The sequence below is a fragment of the Zingiber officinale genome, chromosome 2A, assembly GCF_018446385.1.
Source record: "Zingiber officinale cultivar Zhangliang chromosome 2A, Zo_v1.1, whole genome shotgun sequence".
Lineage (NCBI taxonomy): Eukaryota > Viridiplantae > Streptophyta > Magnoliopsida > Zingiberales > Zingiberaceae > Zingiber > Zingiber officinale.
The window spans coordinates 6,591,016-6,603,126 of NC_055988.1; positions in this window are offsets into that span (position 1 = coordinate 6,591,016).

A 12,111-nucleotide genomic window follows, 5' to 3' on the forward strand; every position below is an offset into this window, starting at 1 on the left:
TCAAGAGAGCTCAATAATTATCTTGAGTCTGTTGGTACAGTTTACACTAACGGTCTAACTAAGATTTTGATAAATGACAAGTAAGTTAAGTATCTTTGTGATCTAAGTATTTACCAAGTGTACAGGAGTTGACGGATCACCAGGCTGAAATCCAGCTAGGTCCATGGGATCGAATAGCTCGTACTAAGTCTAGATAGGTCAACAAGTTGACCTGATATCTGGCGGGGAAGTCTGATTGATTTGCGGGACATGACAACCGGCAGAAGTCCAGTTGGATCTGCGGACCTGACAATTGGCATGAAAACCTGGTGCATCATGAGGCTAGTCAACCGACTACAAGTTGGTAAGTAAAGGTAAGTGACTAGAGGAGAGTGACTCGGTGAGGCGCACCCCGATTGAGGGACAGTAGGCGTCGGTCCAATTTAGGTCCATTTCAGATCCCTAAACTGAGAGCTTGACTAGATCCTGGTCTCAGAGTGATAAGATCTAATTACTACTCAGTATAATTGTGCTAACACTTATCTTGTAGGTTATTATTTGATTTATTAGACTAACACAGTTTGCATGACAAGAAGAGCAAAAAAGCCTAAGGTGAATAGTTCTTGAGACACCTTCCAGGAGATGGAAGGCGCCTTTAAGTTTTGGAAGGCACCTTCGGTGCCTTAAAGACGCCTTCCGTAGGATAAAGTTAAGATTCTGTCAAAGATAATGATCGGGTTGTTCTGGATTAGACTTGCCACATTGAAGGCATCTTTAAAGCCTTTGAAGGCAGCTTCCTTGCTCAATAAAAGGAGTGCTCGTCCAAGACATGAAATGAATCACTCACACGAACTTCTGTGCTTTCGATTGGACTTTCGACCATTCCGACTTCCTTCTGCTGCTTCAAAGAAGTCTGTCTGCCACCAAGCTATGCTTCTGAGTCATCCGATCATTTTCGGCATACCGACAGCAACACACGAAGGCACTCTAAAGTATTGGTAAATTTAAATAGTGTTGAATTCTTTATAGTATTGTTTAAAAAAGGAAAGTATAAACTGTCACACTATCTCTATCTTTTATACTCGATCCCCTCTTTCGGTGGTTCCGAAAGAGGTATTTAATGGAGTAACCATCGATAGGTCCGTGAGATTTGAGTCTTAGAGTAGAAGTCGTCAAAGGTTCTGAACCAAGTAAAAATCCTTGTGTTCATGCTTCTTTCGTTTCTGTCTACTTCTTTACCGCTGTGTATTTTGTTCTAAAAAATGAAAAATGTAAGGGGGCGTTTGGTACGCGCATTTTCCATTTTCATTTTCTGGAAAACGCGCGTTTTCTGGAAAATAGTGTTTGGTTTGCGTTTTCCGCGCGCGTTTTCTAAAAATTTGGCTATCGTTTTCTAGAAAAACAGAGAATGACAAAAAGTCGTTTTCTGTTTTCTAGAAAATGCGCGTTTTCCAGAAAATGAAAATGAAAACGGTGCAAACCAAACGCACCCTAAGTTTTTTAAAAGCACGTGATTCCCCCCCCCCCCCCCTTTCCCCTCACGTGTGACTCGATCCAACTGAGCCGATCGACAATATTCCAAGGTCGACTTAGATTAAAGCCTACCGACAGTATTCCAGGGTTGACCCAGACCAGAGCCGACTGCAGTATTCTAGGGTCGTCCCAAACCAGAGTCAATCAGTAATATTCTAGGGCCGACCCAAACCAGGGCAAACTGATAGTATTCCAGGGGCAACCCAGACTAGAGTTGACTGACAGTATTCCAGAGCCGATCGACAATATTCCAGGGCCAAGTTGACCGACCAGTCTTTCTGGCAGAGCAGAGTAGAACATCTGACCCGCTAGTCTTCCTTGCCTGGTCTAGCCGACCAATCTTCTGACAGATCATAGCATCCGACCCATCAGTTTTCCTGACCAGGTTGAGCTAACCAGTTTTCCTGGTCGAGTAGAGCATCCGACCCACCAGTCTTTCTAGCCTAGTTGAGTCGACCAGTCTTCCAGGTCAAATCAAGCCAATCAGTCTTCATGACCAAGCAAATCAGTTTGTCTGGTAGAGAAAAACATCCGACTCGCCAGTCTTCCTGGACGACCGAGCTGAGTCGATCAGTCTACCTGGCAGAGCAACACTGAGCTGATCAATTAAAGGCTCGTTAGACCACTGAGTCCATCAACATTTTATCTCATCTATTGACACCTAGACAGGAGTAACATGACCTCTGACAACTTTATTTGAACAGGATCCTCTGACACCTATACAAGGGTATTATTACCCTCTAACATCTTTTGTCTTGACATGACCCTCCTATAAAAAAGTTCTGCCCCCACAAGCCAAAGGGCAAGCAGAGAAGGAGAAACTCCTTACTACATACACTTATTTTGTCATTTATTCTCCTGCATTATTTATCTTCTTCATTCTTGACATCATCGAAAATTAACTTAAGCGTCAGAGGGGATGACCCGGGCAGCCCAGTCTCCGATCTAACCCCTCTTTCGCTCTTTTACTCTTTGCAGGCTCTTCCGATGATGAGGATAGCTCATCCCCTCCTCCTGGTTTCTAACTCAAGGTCTTCTTTCGGTCAATGCCAGCAATAGCTCACTAATATTCCATCTTTCACAGCTTTCAAATAAGATCAGAAGTATATAGGTTAAATCAAAAGAATATTAAAATATAATATATAAAAAATGGCAAGATAAAAGAATTACCTAATTGGAAAAAAATATAGGAAAGAATTTCTCTTTTAGATCCATAAATAAGTCACCCATCTTCTAATTATCAGCACTCTCTCATCATCAATCTATGAATTTGGTTCCCGTCTAACTTATCTCCAAGACAAAAAAAAACTAACTTGTCCATCCTAACAGTTCATCTCTTTATGCAAATCAGAGTGAATGTCCTCTACTTGCTCCCCAAGTTTAACAAGAAGACATCCCATGGCAACCCTGAACTCCCATAGTTGATCCCTAACTACTTTCTCTCGCTCCTCAGTTCATCAATAGTGTTTCAGTGTGTCGTATATAAACCTCAGAAGAGTAGTATGACACACTGAAACATTATTGATGAATTAAGGAGTGGGAGAAAGCAGCTGAGGGATGAACTACGGGAGTTCAGGGCTGCCATGAGATATCTTCTTGTTAAACTTGGGGAGTAAGTAGAGAACATTCACTATGATTTGCATAAAGAGAAACTGTTGGGTTGAACAAGTCAAATTTTGTTGTAGTTAAACTGGAACCAAATTCATAGATTGATGATGAGAGCTTGCTAATCTTCTGCTCTGAGAACCACACTCCTATATAATAAAGAAGTCTTCTAATGTGACGGTAAAATAGAGCTTTCAAAAGAATCTCCTCCTCGAATTTATCATATGGAGCGTTGAAGGCGACTTCATGAGAGGGGTGAGGAGGTGGGCACCATTAAGGCAGCGACCCCATAAAAAGAGAATAGAATCAAGGCGTCGCCATAGATGTTGTAGAAGAGACGCCCAAAACAGGGTCTGAGGAGTATATGCGGTGAAAGATCGTGCATGAGGGAATGGAAAAGATGAGCTCACGGACATCGGAGAAACACAGTCCTCACATACACCATGAGTCGAGCAATAGAGAACGATGGTGAAGGGAGGCCACGGCGGATAATCCTCCATTTGACGATGTTGGCAGTGGAAGCCGGTGAACCCTAGAGGGAGGGAGAGGGGCGAGGTAGGGTTTTCTTTAACTATAGTTTTTTTTCGCCTGACTTATTATACTTCCGAATTTATTGACAACGTTGATATATATGGTCATGCAAGTTGAGTATTTGGCCGTGTATTACCATATAATAAATAATATATGGCCATGCAGGTTGAGTATTTGGTCGTGCATCCTACTAACACCTAGAAAGGGGTAACATGAACTAGACAGGGGTAACATGACCTCTGACATCTTTGTCTGAACAGGATCCTCTGACACCTAGATAAGGGTATCAATTATTCTAATGCACTATTCATCTTCTTCATTCTTGACATCATCGGAAATTGACTTGAGCATCGGAGGGAACGACCAGGGTATCTCAATCTCCGTTATAACCCCTCTTTCGCTCTTTTACTCTTTGCAGGCTCTTCTGGCGATGGGAACAACTCACCCCCTCCTTCTCCTAGTTTCTAACTCGAGGACTTCTTCCGGTCAACACCAGAAACAACTCACGAGTATTCTGTCTTTCATAGGTTCCGAGTGGGATTAGAAGCATATAGGTTAAATCAAACGAATATTAAATATAATATATAAAAAATGACAAGCTAAAAGAATTACCTGATTGGAAAAAATATAAGAAAGAATTTCCCTTCCACATCCATAAACAAGTAACTCATCCTCTAATCATCGGCACTCTCTCATCGTCAATCTATAAATTTGGTACTCATCTGACTCATCTCCAAGACAAAAAAAAAATGTCCATCTTAATAGTTCATCTCTTTTATGCAAATCAAAGTGAATGTCCTCTTCTTGCTCCCTAAGTTTAACAAGAAGACATCTCATAGCAACCCTAAACTCCCTAACTGATCCCTCAACTACTTTCTCTCGCTCCTTAGTTCATCAATAATGTCTTAGTGTGTCATATATAATATTCAGGGCTGCCATGGGATGAACTACGGGAGTTCAGGGCTGCCATGAAATGTCTTCTTGTTAAACTTGGGGAGCAATTAGAGGACATTCACTTTAATTTGCATAAAGAGGAACTGTTGGGATGGATAAGTTGACTTTTTTGTAGTTAGACTGGAATCAAATTCATAGATTGATGATAAGAGCTCGTTGATTTTCTGCTTCGAGAACCGCACTCCTATATAAAAAGAAGTTCTCTAATGTGATGACAAAATAGTCTTCAAAAGAATCTTCTCCTCGGATTTATCATATGGAGCGTCAAAGGCGACTTCAATGAGAGGGGTGAGGAGGTGGGTGCCATCAAGGCGGCGACCCCATAATAAGAAAATGACATAAAAGTGTCACCATAGATGTTGTAGAAGAGACGCCCAAAAACAGGGTCTGAGGAGTATATGTGGTGAAAGACCGTGCAAGAGGGGATGGAAGAGATGAGGTCATGGACGTCGGAGGAACACACGTCCTCACGTACACCATGAGTCGAGCAATAGAGAAGGACGGTGAACGGTGGCCACAACGGATAATCCTCCATTTGACGACATTGGTAGTGAAGTCGATTAACCCTAGAGGGAGGGAGAGGGGCGAGATAGGGTTTTTTTACTTTGGTTTTTTTTTCGCCGGACTTATTATACTTCAGAATTTATTAACAAAGTTGATATATATGATCATACAGGTTGAATATTTGGTCGTGCATCACCGTATAATAAATAATGCATGGCCATGGAAGTTGAGTACTTGACCATGCATCCTACTAATACCTAGACACTTAGACAGGGGTAACATGACCTCTGGCATCTTTGTGTGAACAGGATCCTCTGACACCTAGATAAGGGTATCATAACCCTCTGACATCTTTTGTCTTCACATGACCCTCTTATAAAAAAGCATCACCAAAAATTGACTTGAGCACTAGAGGGGGCGACCGGGGCAGCCCGGTCTCCATTCTAACCCTTCTTTTGCTATTTTACTCTTTGCAGACTTTCCGATGACGAGGATAGCTCACCCCTTCATTCTCCCGATTTCTAACTCGAGATCTTCTTCCGGTCAACACTAGTAATAGCTCACCGGTATTCCATCTTTCATAGCTTTCGGATGAGATCAGAAGCATATAGGTTAAATCAAAAGAATATTAAAATATAACATATAAAAATTGGCAAGCTAAAAGAATTACCTAATTGGGAAAAATATAGAAATTTTTTTTCATTCTACATCCATAAACGGGTAACTCATCCTCTAATCGTCGGCACTCTCTCATCACCAATCTATTAATTTGGTTTCCGTCTAACTCATTTCCAAGATAAAAAATAAATAAACTTGTCCATCCTAACAGTTCATCTCTTTATTCAAATCAGAGTAAATGTCCTCTACTTGCTCCCCAAGTTTAACAAGAAGACATTCCATGGTAGCCCTAAACTCTTGTAGTTGATCCCTCAACTGCTTTCTCTTGCTCCTCAGTTCATCAATAGTATTTCAGTGTGGAATATAGAAACCTCAAAAGAGTAGTATGATGCATTGAAATATTATTGATGAACTGAGGAGCGAGGGAAAATAGTTGAGGGATCAACTAGGGAGTTTAGGATTGCCATGGGATGTCTTACATGAGGACGTGTGTTTCCCCGATGTCCATGAGCTATCTCTTCCATTCCCTCTTGCACGGTCTTTCACCGCATATACTCCTCAGGCCCTGTTTTTTGGCGTCTCTTCTACAATATTTTATGGCGACACCTTTATGCCATTTTTTCTTATGGGGACGCTGCCTTGATGGTGCCTACCTCCTCACCCCTCTCATTGAAGTCATCTTCGACGCTCCATATGATAAATCCGAGGAGAAGATTCTTTTGAAGACTTCATTTTGTCGTCACATAAGAGAACTTCTTTATTATATAGGAGTGCGGTTCTCGAAGCATAAAATCAACGAGCTCTCATCATCAATCTATGAATTTGGTTTCAATCTAACTACAAAAAGAATTCAACTTGTCCATCTCAATAGTTCCTCTTTAATTTATGCAAATCAAAGTGAATATTCTCTACTTGCTCTCCAGGTTTAAGAGAATGATGGCAAAGGATGGCCACGATGGATAATCCTCCATTTGACGACGTCATGCAGGTTAGTGAATTGCCGATGTTGAGATAGGGCTTCTAATTACCGTATAATACATGGGCATGTTTGCAAAAAGGTTGAGTGAATTGTCGATGTTGTCAGAACTGGATATCGATCACTGCTAGGGGTGGGGAAAAATACCGAAATTTTGATATAGCACACATACCATACAGAAATTTAACGAACTATACTGATTTTATGGTATACCGAAAATTTTGATACGGTATTATACCATACTAAAATTTTCAGTATCGATATTGGTATACAATTTTTAGCAAAATTTTTAGTATACCGCACTAATACTGAAAATTTACTCTAAACGGTATGAATACTAGAATTTCGGTATACTGAAATTCCAATATATCGAAATTTCGGTATAGTATTGATATGAAAAAATTTTATATCATATTTTTTGATACGGTAACAATATACGAGTTGATGGTTTAGTATACTGTACCAAATCACCTTTAATTACTGCATTTTATTCTTTATCATTTTGATGAAAGCTTTAGCAGAATGTGCATATGGCACTTGAGGAAATATGGTAGGTTGGTCCTCCCTTTCATACTTATGGTATGTTAGAAAAATGAGTTTGGAACTCAAAGAAAACCCTAGTTCCATTTTTTTAAATTTTTATAGAGGAATATATTGTAAAATCTTGATTCTCAATAAGGTGAAATCAATCATATTCTCTAATAATTGTCTCGTATTATTCAGAGGAATTAAATCAAAAAATGAAGTTAGTCATTAGATGGGAAGATAATTTCTCGACCTTTACCAGTATGCGACCTTATAAACTTGCCATGCATTTTATTAATTCTCAAAGTAGCAAAAGGCGAATATATTCGCCCCCAGCGCCTCCGCCAATCTGTCCTAGGGCCAACACAAATGAGGTAAATCACGGACGGCTACTAGCCTTTGAAATAGTGACTAGCACATAAGGGAGGTATTTACTTCGACTTTATCGAAATTTGAATCCCAAACCTTATAATGACAACACCTCATGTAGTAACCATTGGACCCATCTGAAGGGACGCATTTCATTAATTCTCAAGCACCTATGACAAGTCATTTTCAATTTTTGTATATTGTAGAGATTTTTCTCCAATGACATTAAAAATTTAGGACATTAACTTGCACTTTTAATTTATTCTAATGGTTGGCTAGCTAAAAAACTTTTGGAGCCGAATTGGTGACCTTCAGTTGGATCCTTGTATGTATTAAAAAAAAAATTAAAAATAGAAGAAACTTTAAGGTATTAGTTTGTATAGGTGTCTTAGTTGATATCTGATATCTCGTTTACATTGATTTAATTTTAAAATGATCAATTCAATATATCTCATAGAAATTTTTCAATAGTCATCATCGACCACGAACCACTCACATAAATTGAAAAGTACTGATAACCGACAACATATCTATCTAATATTTTTAGATAAACTTTCTATTAAAAAATTTATTTATTAATTTATTAAAATTAGGACTCAATTCTTAAATATAAAGAAATATAAATGTCTAACCAATTAATTAAGAAAATATTATTCCAGTATACCATTGTAATCATAATTAAAAAAAATATAAATGTCAAGAAACGTGGATGTCTAACAAATTAAGAAAATGCCATACCAGTATATCATAATTAGTATGGCCGTACGGACATTTATGGCTCGTTAATTAAAAAAATAATCTACGTGGAATTGATCAATAATGTTTAATTATAGTAAATATAAATATTATTTTGCTACGTATAAATTTGAAAACTAATGTGGTACAACGGTTTTATTTATGGTTATTTATTCAATTATAAATATTATAATTGAATATAATTTATATAATGGATTGATATTATTTTTAATTTTATTTTTAATTTTGAAATTTTTTACTAAAATAATTATGAAAATCATGTAAAAATACAAAGAGTTTAAAATTACAATAATAGATAAACATTTCAACCTTTGATTAGTTGTGATAGATCAGATGAGTACGATAGAGGAGGAGGGGGGAGGGGGGGGTGAATATCGTACTCTTTTAAAACTTTTTTTTTACTTTTAAATCAGAATCGTGTAGCGGAAATAATAAATGAGACAAGGTTATTTACTTCGTTCGGAGCCTAGCTTGACTCCTACTCGAAGGCTCGCAGTCCTTGACCGCACCGATGGGCAAAGCACTATAATCCTTCTTTTCGAAACCCTCGGAAAGAAACAGATCGTACAGATACAAAGATGTTTAAGATAGTAACACTCCTACTATCTTAAATGAATTTAAGTGTAATACAAAATAAAAGATACTGACAATAGATTTGAAAGTCGAAGCTCGGTCGATACTATCGGAATGACTTGCAGAGTTGATGAAGCACGAACAGCTTGCAGAATAGAACTTGAGTTGATCAGAAAGTCTTTTTTCGTAGCCTCTGACTTCAAGCACTTTTTATAAGTTCCTTGAGCGTTCGGTTGACCGATCCCTCTGTTCGGTCGACCGAACCCGGCTCCATTCCTTTCTCGCCGAAAACATAAGTTGGCTCGATCTTTTGTAGTAAATGCTCATAAATGGTTCGGTCGACCAGACCTATTTTTCGGTCGACCAAACATTCTATTTCCCTATTCGTCGAAATCAGCCGAGAAGTTCATTAATGCTGCAATTAATTCTGATTGGATCGGTCGACCGGTCCTCCGGTTCGGTCGACCGATAAGCCCTTTTCCCCTTTTCTGCTGATCGCTGCTGATGAGCTATCCAGTGTTGAGTCTCCATGGTTCGGTCGACCGATCCTCTGGTTCGGTCGACCGGTCAAGCTTTAACCGGACTGAACTCTGTTTTGCCTGATCTGAACTGATCTCTAGTCTGAGTCAAGCTGATTCGGTCGACCGATCCTCCGGTTCGATCGACCGATCCTCCGGTTCGATCGACCGATCAAGCCGAATATGTAAAACAGAGTTTAAACAATATTCCTGCAAAACAAAGATTAGCACAGTAATATAATGCATGAGTAATATAGACAATAGAACTGTCTTGATCTAACTTGGAAACCTTCCCGGTTTCTTCAGTTGGATCAGCGACCTAAGGTTATTCCCTTTAAGAACCTGACTTCACTATCGCTCCTCCAGTTGCATACCTCAACTTACCTGTCAAACATTGGTCCTCCAGACCTGTTTGGACTTTTGCCTGCTCAGTGTCTGATCGTCCGATCCACTAAGACTTTTCCTGTAATACTACATTAGCCAATAGCAATAATAGTAATACATAATACAATAGTAAACCTAAAGCTAGATTTACCGAGATCCGCTGGTCCAGTAGACCACGTGCGGTCAACCAGAACCATTCGATCAACCTTGTTTGGAGTTCACTCCTCCAAGACTTCTCATTAACTAAGGTTACCACCCCCTAGGATTTTCTCCACTTGGCTTCACTCACCAAGACTCAGTATTCGACTACCCAGGGATCAAGTCCTCCAGACCTATCCACCTGGCTTCCACGATATACTGAGATTTTCCTTACCTAGCCTATAACTAGGACTCAGTATTCGGCTATCCAGGGATCATGTCATCCAGACCTATCCACCTGGCTTCCACGATATACCAAAATTTTTCTCCTTGCCTAACTTCCAACTAGGACTTCTCTTGCCTAGCCTACAACTAGGACTTCTCTAAATCAAATCTATACTTAAATATATTTATCTGACATTAAAATTTTAAAGGTCGATTGCACCAACAAATTACACTGCCATCGAAAATTGATAATTATCACATATCCATCCTAAGCTAACTTAATATTTTATAAAAATGTAATCTCAACTCGTCTAGGAAAGTGTGTGCCCAGTCTGTCTTATTATTTAAAGGTCTTGAAATTATAAATTATATCTTAATTTTATTTTTCGAGCAATGTTTCTCCCAAAAACAAAATTTTACATCATTCAGTATAAAATATATATACCTATAAAAAAAACATAAAGATAACTCATTTAAAATATTTTTGTGAAGCATTTTTAAAGATAAAATTATCAATAAAAACATATAATCAATATTTTCTAAAATATTCTTTTCAATGTATTAAATTACTAATCCATTTAATAATCTATCTTGAATTATTGTGATTTTTAAATGAAGATTTTGTTGAAATTAGGACCGATGAAAATGAAGACTTTGTGAAAATAATGAGAATGAGAAATTTGTAAAATATAATATAAAAAAATACATATTTTAATGATTTGAATGAAATTAAAATTATATTTGATTCATTAGTTAAAATCTGAACTAAATTTTTTATTGTATTATTTGATTTTTTATTAAAATATTTATTTAATGAATCTCTTGAGTTTTGGGTTATTTTTTTTTTATGTCCAAAGAGTTATTTCATGATGATATGCAATTATGAACAATAAACAATAAGCAATAAGCAAAAAAACAATAAAAACTAATATGAATAATTTTTCTGCTATTTGAAATCCATTTATCACCTTACACATATATTCTATAAGTTTATAAAAAAATATAACAATTTAATTGTTCAGTAGTGAGAACTTATCTGTGCAATTAAAGACACAAGTAACTATAATTGTAAAGAAAAAAAAAACTAGACATATAATTGTGAGCATAAAACACAGATTACTATAAGTAACTCCAACCAAATGGGATGAGTAATGCGATCATCATTAAAAAAACCCTGAATTTCAATGGAATTTAGAAAAGCTGAACAAAGGCATAATAAATGTAGAGGTAATAAATACTTCTATTTCAATCTAGGTCAGTTAAGGATTTAGACCTCAGAATTTGGGGAAAACTTTAACACAATAAACTAAGAAACACTAAGGTCTAAGTTAAAATGTATTTGTTTTATATCTAAGTCAAGCATAAGCATCAAGGCCAACAAATAACACAGAAATTAAAAAACAAATATTACAAATATCAAAATACCTTGTTTATGATAAAAGTTATAAACAGACAATCTTCACTGAAGAAGAGGGATCAACAAATCATAACCTCTGATATTTAAGTAATCCTGAATTAAAGCCAAATGCAAGCATATCAATTATCTCCAACCAGACCCATAACAACAATTCAATTAAATCAAAAGTGGTAGCTTATATTTTGATCAAACTGAAAAAAAAACTGAAAAGTGCCGAATAAACTGTATCTGAATGACCATCAAACCTTTATTTTGATATGGGCAACAAGGTATTAAGGTAAGAGTTGAGAGCATGAAACCAACTTTGAAAATACATTAACACAACAACATATAACTAAAGACAGTCACAAATGCGATTTTTTATAGCAAATTATAACCATGAACAAAAACCAGATTATATATCTTGTTCGCATGGGCGGCAACCATGCAGGAATTAAGCTGTAGATTTCAGAAAAGCATTTTCACAAACACAAAAGCCCCTAAAATAAACACAACCAATTGGGTGT